We start from the raw sequence: 19,383 nt of genomic DNA, 5'->3' as shown, positions 1-19,383 counted from the left end.
ATCGCCATATTTGGGGTCGGGAAGGAATTTTCCTCCAGGGCACATTGGAGAGGCCCTGGAGGTTTTTCGCCTTCCTCTGTAGCATGGGGCATGGTTGAATTGAGGGAGGCTTCTCTGCTCCTTGAAGTCTTTAAACCATGATTTAAGGACTTCAATAGCTCAGACATGGGTGAGGTTTTTCATAGGAGTGGGTGGGTGAGATTCTGTGGCCTGCACTGTGCAGGAGGTCGGACTAGATGATCAGAATGGTCCCTTCTGACCTTAGTATCTATGAATCTATGAATCTCTGGAGCTTAGTGCATGAGCCTCTACAGCATGAGCTAAAAACCAACTGCCTGTTAGCTAAGGCTGTAGAGCAGACTCATTTAACTCTCTCTTTCTAAGTGGTCACGGTGCCAGTAGATGGGACAGAACACTACACCCAGGAGCTGTGTAGGTTACACCTTCTCCAATCCACTTTCTCTATTCAAGCAAATAGAAGCTTGCGGTTTCCAGGCCAGGCTCAGCTAGTGTCTCATTGGGGATCCTCAACACTAGTTCCCTACCCAACTGCTGCTGCTGCTTCCCTATAAGTCACACACAGACTTCCATCTGGCTATAATATCCAGCAGTCACAGTCTGTTCTACACATAGCTCTGCATCCCTTCCTGCCTCCAGTTTCCTCTCCAGCTCCTGCCTTCCATGTGGCTGCTGCTTCAGTGTCCCTCAGCACCTGGCTTTCATGCTGCCCAACAGAGCACAGACACTTCCTGGTTGAGGATCTTTCTCTTTACCTGGCCAAGGGAAACTCCAGCTCACATCAGGAGTTTGCCTGGGACTGGTAAGTATCCGAGTGTGTGTGTTTGCTTGCTGAGGAAGTATCCGAGCGTGTGTTTGCTGGGAGGGAGCCTGAGTGAGTGTCTGATTGGCTGCTAGCCTGCAGGGGGCGGGCATTCGGGTGTCTGTGTGTTTGCGTCAGGGAAGCCTGGCTGTTTAAAAATAGCCAGAGCCTCGCGAACCAGCTGAGCAGCGGGGACAGCAGAGCAGCTCACAGCAGGAGTTTGCCTGGGAGTTCGCCTGGAGTGAGCCCAGTGAGGCTTACATCTGGCCAACGTCTCTGAGGAAGCTCCGTAGTAGGTAGGTGATATGGAAGGGGGGGATTCAGCTGTTGTGACCTGCACTGGATGTGCCATGTTTGTCTTTCTTCCACAGGACAGAAGCGACTTTGTCTGTACAAAGTGCAAGCTGGTCTCCATATTGGAAGAGAAGATTGAAGGTCTGGAGCAACAGGTAACGACCCTGCGTTGTATACGAGAGACTGAGGATTTTCTGGACCAAACTCAGGATAGCCTTCTAGGGGCACAAAGCTCTAAAGATGTAGAGCAGGTTGCACAGAGGAGCCAAGAGGCCAGTGAAGAAGCTTGGCAACATGTGACCTCCAGAAGAGGTAAGCGGAATGTCCGGGTTCCAGTAACACAGACACAGGTAACTAACCGCTTTCATGTTCTCTCCAAAGGTACCAATGCGGAGAGTGGACCAGATGATATGTCTGGGGGGAGAAAGCGGAAGGAGACTCCGCTGGTTGGGAGGCATGAGATGCGATGTCCTGAGGTTGGGGGTTCCACGACCACCACTCCCAAGAGGAGAAGGCGGGTGGTGGTGGTCGGGGACTCTCTCCTCCGGGGGACTGAGTCATCTATCTGCCGCCAAGACCGGGAAAACCGAGAAGTCTGCTGCTTGCCAGGGGCTAAGATTCGTGATGTGACGGAGAGACTGCCGAGACTCATCAAGCCCTCGGATCGCTACCCCTTCCTGCTTCTCCACGTGGGCACCAATGATACTGCCAAGAATGACCTTGAGCGGATCACTGCGGACTACGTCGCTCTGGGAAGAAGGATAAAGGAGTTGGAGGCGCAAGTGGTGTTCTCGTCCATCCTCCCCGTGGAAGGAAAAGGCCTGGGTAGGGACCGTCGAATCGTGGAGGTCAATGAATGGCTACGCAGGTGGTGTCGGAGAGAAGGCTTTGGATTCTTTGACCATGGGATGGTGTTCCATGAAGGAGGAGTGCTGGGCAGAGACGGGCTCCATCTTACGAAGAGAGGGAAGAACATCTTTGCCAGCAGGCTGGCTAACCTAGTGAGGAGGGCTTTAAACTAGGTTCACCGGGGGAAGGAGACCAAAGCCCTGAGGTAAGTGGGAAAGCGGGATACCGGGAGGAAGCACAGGCAGGAAGGTCTGTGAGGGGAGGGCTCCTGCCTCATACTGGGAATGAGGGGCGATCAACAGGTTATCTCAAGTGCTTATATACAAATGCACAAAGCCTTGGAAACAAGCAGGGAGAACTGGAGGTCCTGGTGATGTCAAGGAATTATGACGTGATTGGAATAACAGAGACTTGGTGGGATAACTCACATGACTGGAGTACAGTCATGGATGGTTATAAACTGTTCAGGAAGGACAGGCAGGGCAGAAAAGGTGGGGGAGTAGCACTGTATGTAAGGGAGCAGTATGACTGCTCAGAGCTCCGGTACGAAACTGTGGAAAAACCTGAGTGTCTCTGGATTAAGTTTAGAAGTGTGTGCAACAAGAGTGATGTCATGGTGGGAGTCTGCTATAGACCACCGGACCAGGGGGATGAGGTGGATGAGGCTTTCTTCCGGCAACTCACGGAAGCTACTAGATCGCATGCCCTGATTCTCATGGGTGACTTTAATTTTCCTGATATCTGCTGGGAGAGCAATACAGCGGTGCATAGACAATCCAGGAAGTTTTTGGAAAGCGTAGGGGACAATTTCCTGGTGCAAGTGCTAGGGGAGCCAACTAGGGGGAGCGCTTTTCTTGACCTGCTGCTCACAAACCGGGTAGAATTAGTGGGGGAAGCAAAAGTGGATGGGAATCTGGGAGGCAGTGACCATGAGTTGGTTGAGTTCAGGATCCTGACGCAGGGAAGAAAGGTAAGCAGCAGGATACGGACCCTGGACTTCAGGAAAGCAGACTTTGACTCCCTCAGGGAACAGATGGCCAGGATCCCCTGGGGGACTAACATGAAAGGGAAGGGAGTCCAGGAGAGCTGGCTGTATTTCAAGGAATCCCTGTTGAGGTTACAGGGACAAACCATCCCGATGAGTCGAAAGAATAGTAAATATGGCAGGCGACCAGCTTGGCTTAATGGTGAAATCCTAGCGGATCTTAAACATAAAAAGAAGCTTACAAGAAGTGGAAGGTTGGACATATGACCAGGGAAGAGTATAAAAATATTGCTCGGGCATGTAGGAAAGATATCAGGAGGGCCAAATCGCACCTGGAGCTGCAGCTAGCAAGAGATGTCAAGAGTAACAAGAAGGGTTTCTTCAGGTATGTTGGCAACAAGAAGAAAGCCAAGGAAGGTGTGGGCCCCTTACTGAATGAGGGAGGCAAGCTAGTGACAGAGGATGTGGAAAAAGCTAATGTACTCAATGCTTTTTTTGCCTCTGTTTTCACTAACAAGGTCAGCTCCCAGACTGCTGTGCTGGGCAACACAAAATGGGGAAGAGATGGCCAGCCCTCTGTAGAGATAGAGGTGGTTAGGGACTATTTAGAAAAGCTGGACGTGCACAAGTCCATGGGGCCGGACGAATTGCATCCGAGAGTGCTGAGGGAATTGGCGGCTGTGATTGCAGAGCCCTTGGCCATTATCTTTGAAAACTCGTGGCGAACGGGGGAAGTCCCGGATGACTGGAAAAAGGCTAATGTAGTGCCCATCTTTAAAAAAGGGAAGAAGGAGGATCCTGGGAACTACAGGCCGGTCAGCCTCACCTCAGTCCCTGGAAAAATCATGGAGCAGGTCCTCAAAGAATCAATCCTGAAGCACTTAGAGGAGAGGAAAGTGATCAGGAACAGTCAGCATGGATTCACCAAGGGAAGGTCATGCCTGACTAATCTAATCGCCTTTTATGATGAGATTACTGGTTCTGTGGATGAAGGGAAAGCAGTGGATGTATTGTTTCTTGACTTTAGCAAAGCTTTTGACACGGTCTCCCACAGCATTCTTGTCAGCAAGTTAAGGAAGTATGGGCTGGATGAATGCACTATAAGGTGGGTAGAAAGCTGGCTAGATTGTCGGGCTCAACGGGTAGTGATCAATGGCTCCATGTCTAGTTGGCAGCCGGTGTCAAGTGGAGTGCCCCAGGGGTCGGTCCTGGGGCCCGTTTTGTTCAATATCTTCATAAATGATCTGGAGGATGGTGTGGATTGCACTCTCAGCAAATTTGCGGATGATACTAAACTGGGAGGAGTGGTAGATACGCTGGAGGGGAGGGATAGGATACAGAAGGACCTAGACAAATTGGAGGATTGGGCCAAAAGAAATCTAATGAGGTTCAATAAGGATAAATGCAGGGTCCTGCACTTAGGATGGAAGAATCCAATGCACCGCTACAGACTAGGGACCGAATGGCTCGGCAGCAGTTCTGCGGAAAAGGACCTAGGGGTGACAGTGGACGAGAAGCTGGATATGAGTCAGCAGTGTGCCCTTGTTGCCAAGAAGGCCAATGGCATTTTGGGTTGTATAAGTAGGGGCATAGCGAGCAGATCGAGGGACGTGATCGTTCCCCTCTATTCGACACTGGTGAGGCCTCATCTGGAGTACTGTGTCCAGTTTTGGGCCCCACACTACAGGAAGGATGTGGATAAATTGGAAAGAGTACAACGAAGGGCAACAAAAATGATTAGGGGTCTAGAGCACATGACTTATGAGGAGAGGCTGAGGGAGCTGGGATTGTTTAGTCTGCAGAAGAGAAGAATGAGGGGGGATTTGATAGCTGCTTTCAACTACCTGAAAGGGGGTTTCAAAGAGGATGGCTCTAGACTGTTCTCAATGGTAGCAGATGACAGAACGAGGAGTAATGGTCTCAAGTTGCAATGGGGGAGGTTTAGATTGGATATTAGGAAAAACTTTTTCACTAAGAGGGTGGTGAAACACTGGAATGCGTTACCTAGGGAGGTGGTAGAATCTCCTTCCTTAGAGGTTTTTAAGGTCAGGCTTGACAAAGCCCTGGCTGGGATGATTTAACTGGGACTTGGTCCTGCTTTGAGCAGGGGGTTGGACTAGATGACCTTCTGGGGTCCCTTCCAACCCTGATATTCTATGATTCTATGATTCTATGATTCTAAGTGCCGTGGGGAGGAGGTTTAAAGGAGTTATACTGCCATACTTTGCAGATGGAAATGCTTTGCAGAGCCATTACAGCAGTATATTTTACCATATGACTTTTCACAGCATCCAGATTGTCTTTTGAATGCGTCTGCTTTTTCTGCATCCTGCATTTCATATCTCTCAGAGGGCTGTGTATACTTTGGGATGGACTGGTTCTTCAGAATTCTATTTATGATGTATATGCACAGACAAAATCTACTCCATCAATATTTATGATCTGGAAATGAGAGAAAGATGATTCTTTATTCCTCAAGGACCCTCATTCTACGACGCTTTCGCCACAAGTAATCCCACTGGAATGAACGGAATTACTTGCAAAGTAAGGTACTACTCAATATGAGTAAAGGTAAAAGAATAAGTCCTAAAGTGAGGCAGAAAAAATGTGTAGCATTTGCTTGGTGAATATTGTGTTAAGACTGCAAAACAGTTTCAGTTCTAACCCTGTTTTCATTTCAGGCAAAGAGGTGCTTTGTTCTGTGCTCTGTTTCGGACAAAAGGTGCTGTGGTGTAGAAAGTGTGAGGGAATCCATTTGACCATTTCTGAATTGTGCAAGCCTTAACAAAAATAGATTCTTCCCACCATCCAAAATTATCTCCACACTTTTCCCCAAGCAAATAACTCAGAAATAGGTGATCTTTGAAACTTCACATGTAAAGAGTGCTCCTTGTGGTATATACCCATGTTCCAATTTGGAAATATTTTTTTGAATAACAAAGAATTGAAAGAATCAACTGAACCAGCAGCATTTGGTGTTCTGTGTATCCCTGGGATGGGCTCTGTAAGATCCAATTCCTATCACCCACATGAGCTGAATGCTACAGGACTTTATGGTCACCTGGTCCATGGAAGAATTGGCCAAGTCTCAACAAGCCTGCCCAAGGCTGCTTATGCTGTCTCGGTCCTAAAGGTCAAATTGGGGCACTCACAGTACACAAAGGATGCAGAGGCTCCTCTGATGCAGAAGAATAATGTATGGCTGAAGTGATGAAGGGGATTTTCCTTAGGCTTTCCACACCTGGGTAATTTTTCCCATTGGCTATTATTATTAATTAATAACTGTTGTTATAACATGCTATTCTATGGCACCCATCGTGGTGTCCAAAGTGCACTCTTTAAGGGATAGTCATTTAACTTAGTAAAGCATTGACTAGTGTAAACCGTGGAATGACTAGTTCATATGATGGCAAAAAATTTTAGGCAGCTCAATGGTGTGGAAGTGTTACTCCTTCTCTCCCTATGTTCCTGAAGCTATTCTGCAAATACATTAATTATGCATGTCTCTTCCAAAGCACTTTTGCTCTCTTTATTTTTCCTGTACTGATACATTTTACATACATTTATTCTGCATTCATTACTTCCTACACATACCTCTGTATTTAAAGAGATCATATTATGGTTTTGCCTGTACAGTCCCAATTTTCCTTTTTATTATTTGTATTATCATTGTATCATGGAGCAGGACCGCATTGGGTGAGGTACTGAACAAACACAGAACTAAAAGGCAGTCCCTCCTTACAGTCTATGATATCCCAGTGTTGTGAGAACTCCTTTTGGATATCTGAAATGTGCAAGTTTTTCATTTCTTGAAAAGTCTGGGGTTTTTTAACCTGCAAAATATTTGTCCAAGAACTATTCCTATACTAAGTAGAATAATCTTTACCAGGAACAAACAGTTCAGTGAAATGAATTTTCAGTATGATAACTATTATTAAGACTAGTGAAGACAAAAATTGAATGAGTGTAGATCTGCTCTAATGAGAAGGCTAAAACATGTATTGAGTGTTTCTCAGTAAACACATTCAGAACAATAAATTATGAGAAACAATACTATGGTTTGAGAAATATGTAGACGCTGCTTGGGTCAGAAGCTGGCAGGAGCGATGCCAACACACACATTTTTTTAAAACTCCAAAGGTCTTCTTAGATACTGTTTCCCCACGTAGCCCCTCCAGAAGCATGGCTTGAGCCTCTTCCCTGGTGCTTGCTACTTGAAGTGGCTTCTTCCTGCTCCTAACATGGGTTGGGTCCTGTGGTCTTTGTTGCAGTACCTGGTGCCTCTACCTAAGGCTACTCCCCTCTGTGTCTGGAACACACGAGGTGTTGTTTCTTGGGAAAATAACTAATATTAGTATTCTATTCACAAGGAATATAACCCAGTACACAAAAAACAAAATATGTTAATACGCACCTCAACCAGCGAAATGCTACACTCAGAAAGAACAACCACAGGCAACTTTATTTGGGGCAGGAAACAAAGGCTCCAGGGAAGAAAAGGATTAAGATTAGCTGAGGCTTGGTCTACACTACATGTTTAGGACAACATAAGTTGCCTTGTGTTGACCTAGCTGTAAAAGTGTCTTCACATAAATTTGGGTTCTGCTGATGTAGGTGCCTCTGTACAGTGATTTAGTAACATCACCTCCCGAGCAGAGTCATGGCTGATGTAATTTGGTCAACATAGTGTCAATGTAGAGACTGTGTTGATTATGTCGACTGTTACTGGCTTTCAGGAGCCATTCCACAATGTCCCACACTGACAATACAATACAATCAATTCAAGTGCTCCTGGTGAGGACACGCACTGCTGACAGAAGGAGCCACTTGTGCACACACAAACGATTTATTAACTGTCGTGGCTATGTATAATTTTGTAGTGCAGACATGGCTTAAAATACTGAAACATCAACAATATGACAAATTTCCCACTTCTCCGCATTCACCATTGTACAGAGACACCCAGTTCTCCCCCCAGCACCTTTCCAGTACATAGGATGCTGAGGATAAGTCCTGCAATGAGTCCCGCAGTGCTGTGAAGGCTGGCCAGCTTAAACAAAAACAAAAAAAAAAGGAGGGGAGAGCTCCCTTACGGTGTCTTTGCTCCTGAGTGGGATGGGGTTCTCTCCTGCTCTGGAGTTCTGTGGAGGTCTCAGCTGGTTCTAGGTAGCCAGCATCACATTGGTTCTCTGCCTCCCTGATTGTTGGTCTCCAAAGGGCTGTCGCTCCCTGATCATACACTAAATCCTACAAAAGTTCAAAGTATCTCTTTGTGTAGGGTGACCATATGCACCGTTTTCACTGGGACAGTTCCTTTTTAAAGCCCTGTCGTGGCTGGCCTGACTTTTTTTGGCAAAAGAGGGCATTTGTCCCATTTGCTTTTGCCAGCTTGATCAGTTGGCAAGAGCAAATGGGACAAATGCTCACTTTTGACAAAAAAGTACGGTGCGGAGGAATGTGCAGGGGGCCAGCAGCGATGGCAGCCCTATGCAGCTGGGAGGCAGGGCATGCATGAGGGATGGTGAGCAGTGATGCCAGGCAGGGCTTGGGCAAGCAGTGATGCCAGTCCCTGCCTTGCACGGGGGGGTGGGGGGCAGGCGGGGCAGGGAGGGCTCGGGTCAGCCTGTGCGCGGGGCAGGCAGTGCTTAGGCAAGCAGCTGGAGCCAGCCCCTTGCGGGGAGGGTGGCTCAGGCGAGCGCGTGTGTGTTGTGGGGGAGGGTGTCTCAGGCTAGCCCCATGTAGTGTCCCAGTTTCACTTTGGGAACACCCTACCTTTGTGTGTGGGGTGGGAGTTGACTAATGACTCCCAAAGCTATGCTGCTCCCCTCTCAACTCCAAACTCAAACAGAGTAAGCATGGGACTAAAATGAATCCCTTTGTCTCAGAGATAATCCATCCTGTCCCACTGAGGGACTGAGCAGTAATGGCTTCTCACTGGCCACTAAACTGTTTATATAAATCACTCCATGTGAAACTTCCCATTGACTTTTGAATGAATTTCCAGTATGTTCTGTCCTTGCCCTGGACTCTAAGCAGGCTAGAAAATGGTTTCTGGAGGCTCTGGAGCCATTGTTGCTGTTGTCTAGAGGGTAGGACCCCTAAAGTTTCAATTCAGTGTTCCAGGACTTAGCAAACTCTAGGTGGGTGGGAACTCCACTCTTCAAGAGAAAAATCCTGATTAAACTCAGCAAAGGGAAACTGTATGAAGTTTCCTGTCCTTGATGGTGGAACAGACTTTGCATGGGATGATATGGCACATCATGTGTAAATAAATGTTCATACATGTATATTTCTATTAATAAATTAATCTATTTTATTTTTACATATTCTCGTTATGATTTGAAAATAAACAATTTGCACTGAATTCCAATTCACCCCAGTTACATTTGCACTGGCCTATCTGAGAGCATAATTTGACCTTATGGAATTACACGGGTATAAAATGTATGTGAGTTATAGGAAAATCATGTCCATTGTGGGGAAAAGTGGCTGTTTTTCGTAAAAATGACTGTTACCAGCATAGATGACATAAATGTTGTGCTTTAAAGCTGCTGATCCTCAATTCTCTCTCCTGTCATATTTTCTGTCCCTCACAAGTTATCATGTCACATTGATCTTTTTTAGTGTTATGTCTCCCGAATCCAAATAATCCATTCATGCCTTTCTAATTAACTACAATGGCTTTAATTGAATGAGAATAATAACAAGAAACAAGATACAAATGAATCAAAGTAGTGCAGTGAGGAGGGTCCTTATTTACAAATTACATCCAGTCCGCTCATTTCATGGGTTCATTCTCGAAGCAAGTTCTACTACAGCTGCATAAAACTGAGGAAGCTCTTTAACTTTGCTACACAGAATCTTCCAGATCTTAAAGGAGCAGTAAATAAAAACAGCCATCATTCTTATAGCTCAATACTATCACATTTTAAATGTGGTGTATCATTTCAGTAAATCTTTACATTTACCCCACTGTGGCAGTTCTGATGTAGTCAGACACCATGAGAATGGCAATCTAATCTAAACTAATCTAATCTAGATATCACCATGATATTGAGGCCCCACAGGCTAGTTTACCTGAGGCCCTCCCTTGAGTTAACGGCAGCTCTACTATGTTGCTGATTTGAAATATTTTGAAACATATTCATCTCTGGAATAAGCAGGCACAACTCCCACTGAAATGGGCCTGTTTACATCTAGATTGAATTTGTCCCTCTGTACCAGATTAGCCATAAAAATTCCAGCAGCAGGTACAGAAATTAGAGATCCTGATACTACATTTTTGAACTGTTTAATGGAAATTGTACATAAAATACTGTAGATAATGGTGATTCATAAATACATTTAAAATATCTCTATCAGTATATTGATGTTATTCAGTATAAATCTTCATGATATTATTGATTATTTTTAGTGATCCAGGTATAATATACTGGTATAGCAGATCTTTCAGAATAGAGTAACATCCTCACTGTTCAGAAAATTAGTTCTTTTGCATTATATCTTTGAATTACATTAGCATTAGAGAGAGATTGTTTTTATGAGTGGAAGTCAGGATATCACTCATATTAATTGGCTAGGTCATAAAACTGTGAATTGGTGAAACTAACTACTGTTCTAAGGGGAATTTACTCATAATGGATTTTAAGGAGACTTCTGATTCTGGGGATTATATTACCCATAGCCGATTATTCATTTAGTTTAAACCCAGGGATTATTACTTTGCTTTATAACTTAACCTCAGTGTTGACCATTTTAAGTATATATTATTTGTAGATTTTACAGATTCTGGTCTACATTTGAAAAGCTGGATGCCTAAAGTTAGGCTGGTACATGCATATTTAGTTAATTACACAGTGCTGTTGTAGCTGGTGTTGGTCCCAGGATACTACAGAGACAAGTTGGTGAGGTAATATGTTTTGTTAGACTAGTGTCTGGTGGTGAGAGAGATAAACTGTCAAGCTTACACAAAACTGTTCTTCAGGTCCTTCTTCTTCAGAGTTCTGTGTAAATTCTAAAGCTTGTCTTTCTCACCAACAGAAGTAGGTCCAATAAAATATATTACCTCACCCACCTTGTTTCACCAAAAGTGGTCTAACTTCCAGAAATGCTGAGCACTTACAATTTCTTTTGAAGCTGATGGAAGCTGCACCTTTGAAAATCAGAATTCTTTTATTTAGGAACCCAACTTTATGCCTTTAGGTTTGAAAATCAGAGCCAGTTTCATTAGCAGTTCAGGACAAAATATCCCTCATTTTAATATGGCAGTGAAGACTGTGAATAATTATAGTAGTGTTGCCCCTTTTTGACCTGAGCAGATAGTCACATTTCAGAGCTCTGAGGATGTTCCAGCTGTAAGCATAAATCGAAGGACTCTGATATTCTCTTTGATGCAGCTTTGTTTATTTACAAAGAATGTACAAAGTTTTGCTTCTCCAAATGCAGGAAGAACCAAGAACAAAAGGAGCAGTTTCTGAGTTTACAGTACCACACCTCTTTAGCCAACAGCATCAAAAACTCTCTGGCAAGCTTTTTTTTTCAGGGTCACACTATGCTCACAGGCTACTGCTTAGCTTTCTTGTTTTTTGCCACTGCCTCTCTGTTCTTGTCTAATCTCCATTTCTGTGTGTTCTCTTTTCCCTGACACACCTCTCCACCCCCACCAGGTCACAATGCCCAGGGAATACCTTCAGGGCTAGTCAGAAAACCTTTGACCCACAGGGTGCTAGTTTCTGGGCAGATTGTATTGGCCTTGTTTTAGGTGTGGCCCCATAACTGTCTCTTACAACTATTTTAAATGAAGGGCTCATTCACAGATCTCTTTGAAGAAGGTTTTTAACTCAACCCATAACCCAGCTCATAACAGTAGTATTAAACAGAGTTCATGGCAATAGACAGCATTGGTGGCTGCTGAGCCTTGAGGAGTAGCATACAGTAGCTTAATCTTATGCCTACACTGAAGCCCCTACCATGGTACAGCTATGGCACCACAGCTATGGCTCTGTGTGATGGAATGCTAAAATTGTATTATAATGTTCAGCCACAAGGTGATGCTGTTTATCTGGCAGTGCATTTAAGTATCCTAAAGAGAACACATCTCTTGTATCTCTCTCCATGATGGAAACGTATATAGAAGCCAGACCTTCTAGTAGCAGCCTGCAACCTGCCACGTACAAGGAATACATAACAATGTCAGACATGAAGATAGCCCAATTGGTGCCAGAAGAGAACAGAAACAGAGGATAACAGCAACACAGGTTGCAAACAGAAAAAGAAAATAACAATCAAACTCATCAACATGCCATTCTTCAATTCCCCAGAGAACTTCAGCTTTGACAGACATTCAGAATGGACAGACTGGAGGCAGCACTTTGCAAGATTTCCCATTACTACTAAACTTCACCAGGAAACTGGAGACATCCAGGTATAGTTTTTAAAGAATATCTTTAAATCCTTTGCCTTTTCTGTTAACCATCACAAAGATGACTATGACAGAGTTCTGGCTATGTTCTGAGGCATATTTTATATCTCAGAGAAATGTGGTTGGTGAAAGGACATGTTTTCACCAGAGAATTCAAGAACTGGGGGAATATACTGAGTCTTTTGCTAGAACTTTGCATGCCTTGACACAAAACTAAGATTTGGGGACTGTAAAACATGAAAATGTCAGAGATATACTAGATTTTGGGCTTACAGACAAAAGTCTTTCACAGCAGCTACAATTTAAGACAGATTTAACTCTAGACACAGGTATCCAGATAATAAAGCAGAATGAATTAGTAAAGCAGTGTAGTTTTCATGGACAATATTTTGATATGTGGGTCATCAATGGAAGGACATACCAAAAACCTCAATGAAGTTCTAAGCTCACTCATTTAGTCTGGACTGAAGCTAAACAAGGAAAGATGTGTTTTCTACCTAACCAAACTGAGTTTTTGGTACAGACAAGCAAAAATGAGATCAGTCCTAGCCCCGAGAAAATAAACGCAATTTGAAAATTGAATGCACCAATTAATGTACCAGAACTGAGACACATACTGAGGGTAGCATATTACCTTGATCAATACCTACAACACTTTTCTATAATGACAAAACCACTGAACGAACTATTAAAGTCCATCACATCATGGCTATGGGGGCCAAATTAAGAAACTGACTTCAAAAAGGTAAAGAAATTATCTCAGTAGCTACAGCTCTCAAATAATATGGTGGAACAAACCCACAATGGTCAATGCAGATGCAAGCAGCTGTGGCCTAGATGGTGTATTGTTGCAACACCATGGATCTGAGTGTAAGCCAGTTGCATTTTGCTCTCACATACACAGACACAGACAAATTATATGCACAGATTGAAAAGGAGTGCCAGGCAAGAGAAAGGGCATGTGAGAACTTTTACAGAAATCTGTGTGATTTGGATTCTTTTACACTGACAACAGACTATAAATTATTTGTAATCCTCATCAATGGAAGAGATCTGGATAAAGCACCACTGAGATGAAAGTCTTTTGACAAGACTAGCTGTGATTTTACCCAATTGCTAAATATAGTACTGGTTAAAAATCTGGTAGCAGCAGGCAGTCTGTCACAAAGCTCAATATTGCACCCAATTACCCATGACCTAAAGGCATATGTGGATGCTGTGGACACATACACACCAGTATCAAGATAAGAGACTACACCAGCTACAAAAGAAACCTCAAAGACATACAAATTCAAGAAATTCTAAGTTACATGAGGGCTGGCTGGACCAAGTATCTAAAGGACACTAAGGAAGCAAGAGACTACTTTGCAGTATGTGGACAATTAAGCGAGTCAAATGAACTTGTGATTAAAGCTGATTGAATTGTAACTCCAAACACAACAAGAGGAGAAATCCTATACTTCATCTATGAAAGATATCAGACACTACCTAGAAGCTGGGAATGAGCAACAGGGGATGGATCACTTGATGATTACGTGTTCTGTTCATTCCCTCTGGGGTACCTGGCATTGGCCACTGTCAGAAGACAGGATACTGGACTAGATGGACCTTGGTCTGACCCAGTATGGCCATTCTTATGTTCTTAAATGCGGTGAGTGGGCCAGTGTGGAGGCCTAGCATCAGCAAAGACATAAAGAATAAAGTATCTGCATGTGAAACACAACACAAAGAACCCTGACCATGAATCTGGCTGTACCCTTTGGTTCGGTTCTGACTCCTAGCTCTGACCATTGGCTTGTCTCCTGGCCATGACTCTGGTTCTTCCCTTTGGTTCTGTTCTGGCTCCTGATTCCTGGCTCTGACTATTGGCTTGCTTCCTGACTCTGCTACTAGTTCTGTTCTCTGATTCTGCTCAAACCACTAGGCAAGATGCCTGCTCAAACCTCTAGTTTGCACCTCCTACACCTTGGCATGTGACAGAAGTAATGCTAAAACTGTATTCATAGAATCATAGAATATCTGGGTTGGAAGGGACCTCAGGAGGTCATCTCGTCCAACCCCCTGCTCAAAGCAGGACCAATCCCCAGCTAAATCATCCCAGACAGGGCTTTGTCAAGCCTGACCTTAAAAACCTCAAAGAAAGAAGATTCCACCACCTTCCTAGGTAACACATTTCACTGCTTCACCATCCTCCTAGTGAGAAAGTTTTTCCTAATATCCAACCTAAACCTCCCCCACTGCAACTTGAGACCTTAGTCCTTGTTCTGTCATCTGCTACCACTGAGAACAGTCTAGATCCATCCTCTTTGGAACCCCCTTTCAGGTAGTTGAAAGCAGCTCTCAACCCCCCCCCCCCATTCTTCTCTTCTGCAGACTAAACAATCCCAGTTCCCTCAGCATCTCCTCATAAGTCATGTGTTCCAGTCCCCTAATCATTTTTGTTGCCCTCCGCTGGATGCTTTCCAATTTTTCCACATCCTTCTTGTAGTGTGGGGCCCAAAACTGGACACAATACTCTAGATGAGGCCTCACCAATGTTGAATAGAGGGGAACGATCACGTCCCTCGATCTGCTGGCAATGCCCCTACTTATACAACTCAAAATGCCATTGGCCTTCTTGGCAACAAGGGCACACTGTTGACTCATATCCAGCTTCTCGTCCACTGTAACCCCTAGGTCCTTTTCTGCAGAACTGCTGCCTAGCCATTTGGTCTTTCTGTAGCGGTGCATGGGATTCTTCCATCCTAAGTGCAGGACTCTGCACTTGTCCTTGTTGAACCTCATCAGATTTATTTTGGTCCAATTGTAATGTTTAGCTACTACGTGGCACCATGTGACACATAACTTATCTGAGCTGATAACAGCCATAACTGACAGTGCATTAAAGTATCTTAAAGAGAGCACATTTCTTGTGTCTCTCTCCATGATGGAAGCTCTGTAGCCAGTCCAAATCTAGCACAGAAACCTGATCTGCTAGTAGGAGCCCTGCAACCTCACATGCACAAGGAATATATGACATGCTTTAGTGCCATACTGTAGCCATTTCCTACATTGACAGAAGGAGTTTTTCCATTGATGTAGTTAATGCACCACTTCTGGTGATCTAGCCATGTGTACATCAGGGATTAGGTTGGCATAAATATGGTGCTGAACATGCAAAATTTTTCACAGCCCTGAGCAAAGTAACTGGGTTGATCTAACTTTTAAGTGTAGACAAGGCCTTAGATAGACTACCCCAACTCTAGGTATCAAACTGTAAAGGGACTAGATCATGTTGAGGAGTGGTAAAGCCAGATTCTGGCCTCTTGTCCTGGCTCTTTTGCACAACTCAAAGCAGTCAGAATCCTTTCATAAGGAGAATTTCAGGTGGTATGAAATGATTTAGAAGGTCTATGCTAGCCATTCTCCAGACCCTGTCTTCATGGTGATGGTGGAGCACCTGTGCTCTCTAGCTATCCTCAGCTGCCAGAACAGCCCTGCAAGCTGCTCCATGTTAATTAGAACAATCTTTGGACAAACATGGTCAGCCCTAAAATCTGAATATTTTCACCTTTCATCTCTGGGTCACTAATTCAGATTTCAACCCATCAACTGAAAGTCATTATTTTCTGTTGTCTGTTTATGGTCTTCACAAAGCTTGATAATCAACTATTGTGTTAATCCAGTTCCTAAAGAATATAGGTGTCTACACCAAATAAGCTACCATCATAACTGGCATCTTTGTTGACAGTCTCAGGCCTGGTCCACACTACGAGTTTATGTCAGATTTAGCAGTGTTAAATCCGAATTAACCCTGCACCCATCCACACAACGAAGCCATTTTTTTGACATAAAGGGCTCTTAAAACCAATTTCTGTCCTCCTCCACAACAAGGGGATTAGCGCTGAAATCGACATTGCCATTTCGAATTAGGGTTAGTGTGGACGCAATTCAAAGGTATTGGCCTTCGGGAGCTATCCCACAGTGCACCATTGTGACTGCTCTGGACAGCACTCTGAACTCGGATGCACTGGCCAGGTGTACAGGAAAAACCTCGGGAACTTTTGAATCTCATTTCTTGTTAGGCCAGGTGAGCTCATCAGCACAGGTGACCAAGCAGAGCTCATCAGCACAGGTAACCCAGAATCGAAAAAGAGCTCCAGCATAGACCAAATGGGAGGTACTGAATCTGATCGCTGTATGGGGAGAAGAATCCGTGCTATCAGAACTATGTTCCAAAAGATGAAATGCCAAAACATTTCAAAAAATCTCGGTGGCCACGAGGGGAAGAGGCTACATCAGGGACGCAACACAGTGCCGCGTGAAACTTAAGGAGCTCAGACAAGTATACCAGAAAACCAAAGAATCAAATGGACACTCCGGGACAGAGCCCCAGATATGCCGCTTCTACGCTGAGCTGCATGTAATTCTGGGGGGGGCCGCCACCACTACACCACCCCTGTCCATGGACTCCGATGATGGGATACTCTCCTCCATGCCTGAGGATTTTGCAGATGGGCAAGATGAGGAGGAGGAGGATGACCTTGGGGAGAGCACACAGCACACCGTTCTCCCTGACAGCCAGGATCTTTTTATCACCCTGTCTGAAATACCCTCTCAACCCAACGAAGCCGGAGAAGGGACCTCTGGTGAGTGTACCTTTTTAAATATAATACATGTTATAAAAGCAAGCATTTTTTAATGATTAAGTAGCCCTGAGAACTTGGGATGCATTCGTGGCCAGTATTGCTACTGAAAAAGTCTGTTAATGTGTCTGGGGATGGAGCGGAAATCCTCCAGTGACATCTCCATGAAGCTATCCTGGAGGTACTTCCAAAGCCTTTGAGAGGTTTCTGGGGAGAGCAGCTTTATTCCATCCTCCATGGTAGGACACTTTACCATGTCATGCTAGTAGTAAGTAATCTGGTATCATTGCATGACAAAGCCTGGCAGTGTATGGTCCTGGTGTTTGCTGGCATTCAAGCAACATCCTTTCTTTACCTCTCTGTATTATCCTCAGGAGAGTGATATTGTTCATGGTAACTTGGTTGAAATAGGGGAATTTAATTAATGGGACATTCAGAGGTGCCCGTTCCTACTGGGCTGTTTGCCTGTGGCTGAAAAGAAATCCTCCCCGCAGTTAGCCACGTGGGGGGGGACAGGGGGGAGGGCATTGGAGCTGAGCTGTTTACATTTGACTAGCAGGGATCTTCCCGATACCAGCCAGGTGGTGGGGGAAGGGGAAAAGCAATGATCCCAGAGAATTGGATGGGGGGAGGGGGTTAGTTTGGTTTCTACTGCTGCACGTTAACAGGAAAACTGCAGCACTAAATGGCCAACTCAACGGGCTTTGCTTCGTATGGGAAAGGAGGGTGCTGCTGTTATGAAGGTTGCAGAAGCTGAAAGACTATGGCTTACCGGGGCCGCCTGCAAGCCGAATTCTGTTGCCCGGCACTGCGTGTGTGATGTCTAACATGAAAGCCGCAGGCACTCAATATAAGATGCAAAATGCGACCTTGTACCAAAATCACATGTACTATGTAATGTGAATAGTGTTGTTCACCATGAAAGAGTATAGCCACTGTATTGTAAAATGTATCTTTTGAATACTTCACTCCCTTTTTTTCCTCCAGCAGTTGCAAATGTTTCAAGCCTCTCTCCTCTGCCCCAAAGGCTATCTCAGATAAGGTGGCAAAAAAAAACGCACGCCCAATGACGTTCTCTGAGCTCATGCAGTCGTCTGGCACTGACAGAGCTGTGTGAAGGGACACAATAGCAGAATACAGGACAGTGGCCGATGAATGTGAGGAGAGGTGGCAGCAGGAAGATCAAAGGAGGCATGAGGCAATGCTGGGGCTACTGTGGGATCAAATGGACATGCTCCGGCGTCATGAACGGCAGCAGGATCACAGACTGCCACTGCAGCCCCTGCTTAACTGCCCTCCCTCCTCCCCAAGTTCCATGGCCTCCTCATCCAGACGCCCAAGAATGCAGGGGTGGGGGAAGCTCCGGGCACCTAACCACTCCACCCCAGTGGATAGCCCAAGCAATAGAAGGCTGTCATTCAACAAGTTTTAAAGTGGCCTTTTCCTTCCCTCCTACCCTCCTCCCACACCCCACCTGCGCTACCTTGTGAGTTATCTCCCTATTTTTATAATCAATTAATAAAGAATACATGTTTTTTAAATGATAGTGACTTTATTTCCTTTGCAAGCAAGCTGTGATCGAAGGGGGGAGGACGGGTGGCTTACAGAGAGGCAACCAAAGGGGCATGTTTTCATCAAGGAGAAACAAACAGAAGTGTCACACAGTACCCTGGCCAGTCATGAAACTAGTTTTCAAAGCTTCTCTGATGTGCAGTGTTTACTGCTGTGCTCTTCTAACTGCCTTGGTGTCTGGCTGTGCATATTCAGCGGCCAGGCAATTTGCATCAACCTCCCACCCCGCCATAAACGTCTCCCCCTTACTCTCACAGAGATTGCGGAGCACACAGCAAGCAGCAATAACAATGGGAATATTGGTTTCGCTGAGGTCTGAGCAAGTCAGTAAACTGCACCAGTGACCCTTTAAACATCCAAATGCACACTCTACCAGCATTCTGCACTTGCTCAGCCTATAGTTGAACAGCTCCTGACTACTGTCTAGGGTGCCTGTGTATGGCTTCATGAGCCAGGGCATTAAGGGGTAGGCTGGGTCCCCAAGGATAGGCATTTCAACATCCCCAACAGTTATTTTTTGGTCTGGGAAGTAAATCCCTTCCTGCAGCCGTTTAATCAGACCAGAGTTCCTGAAGACGCAAGCGTCATGAACCTTTCCCGGCCATCCCACGTTGATATTGGTGAAACTTCCGTTGTGATCCACCAGTGCTTGCAGCACCATTGAAAAGTACCTCTTGCGGTTTATGTACTGGCTGCCCTGGTGGTCTGGTCCCAAGGTAGGGATATGCGTTCTGTCTATAGCCCCACCACAGTTAGGGAATCCCATTGCAGCAAAGCCATCTAGTATGACCTGCACATTTCCCAGAGTCACTACCTT

The sequence above is a fragment of the Dermochelys coriacea genome, chromosome 1, assembly GCF_009764565.3.
Source record: "Dermochelys coriacea isolate rDerCor1 chromosome 1, rDerCor1.pri.v4, whole genome shotgun sequence".
NCBI lineage: Eukaryota > Metazoa > Chordata > Testudines > Dermochelyidae > Dermochelys > Dermochelys coriacea.
The sequence above is the reverse complement of the archived record's forward strand: the minus strand, read 5'-3'. Positions refer to the sequence as shown.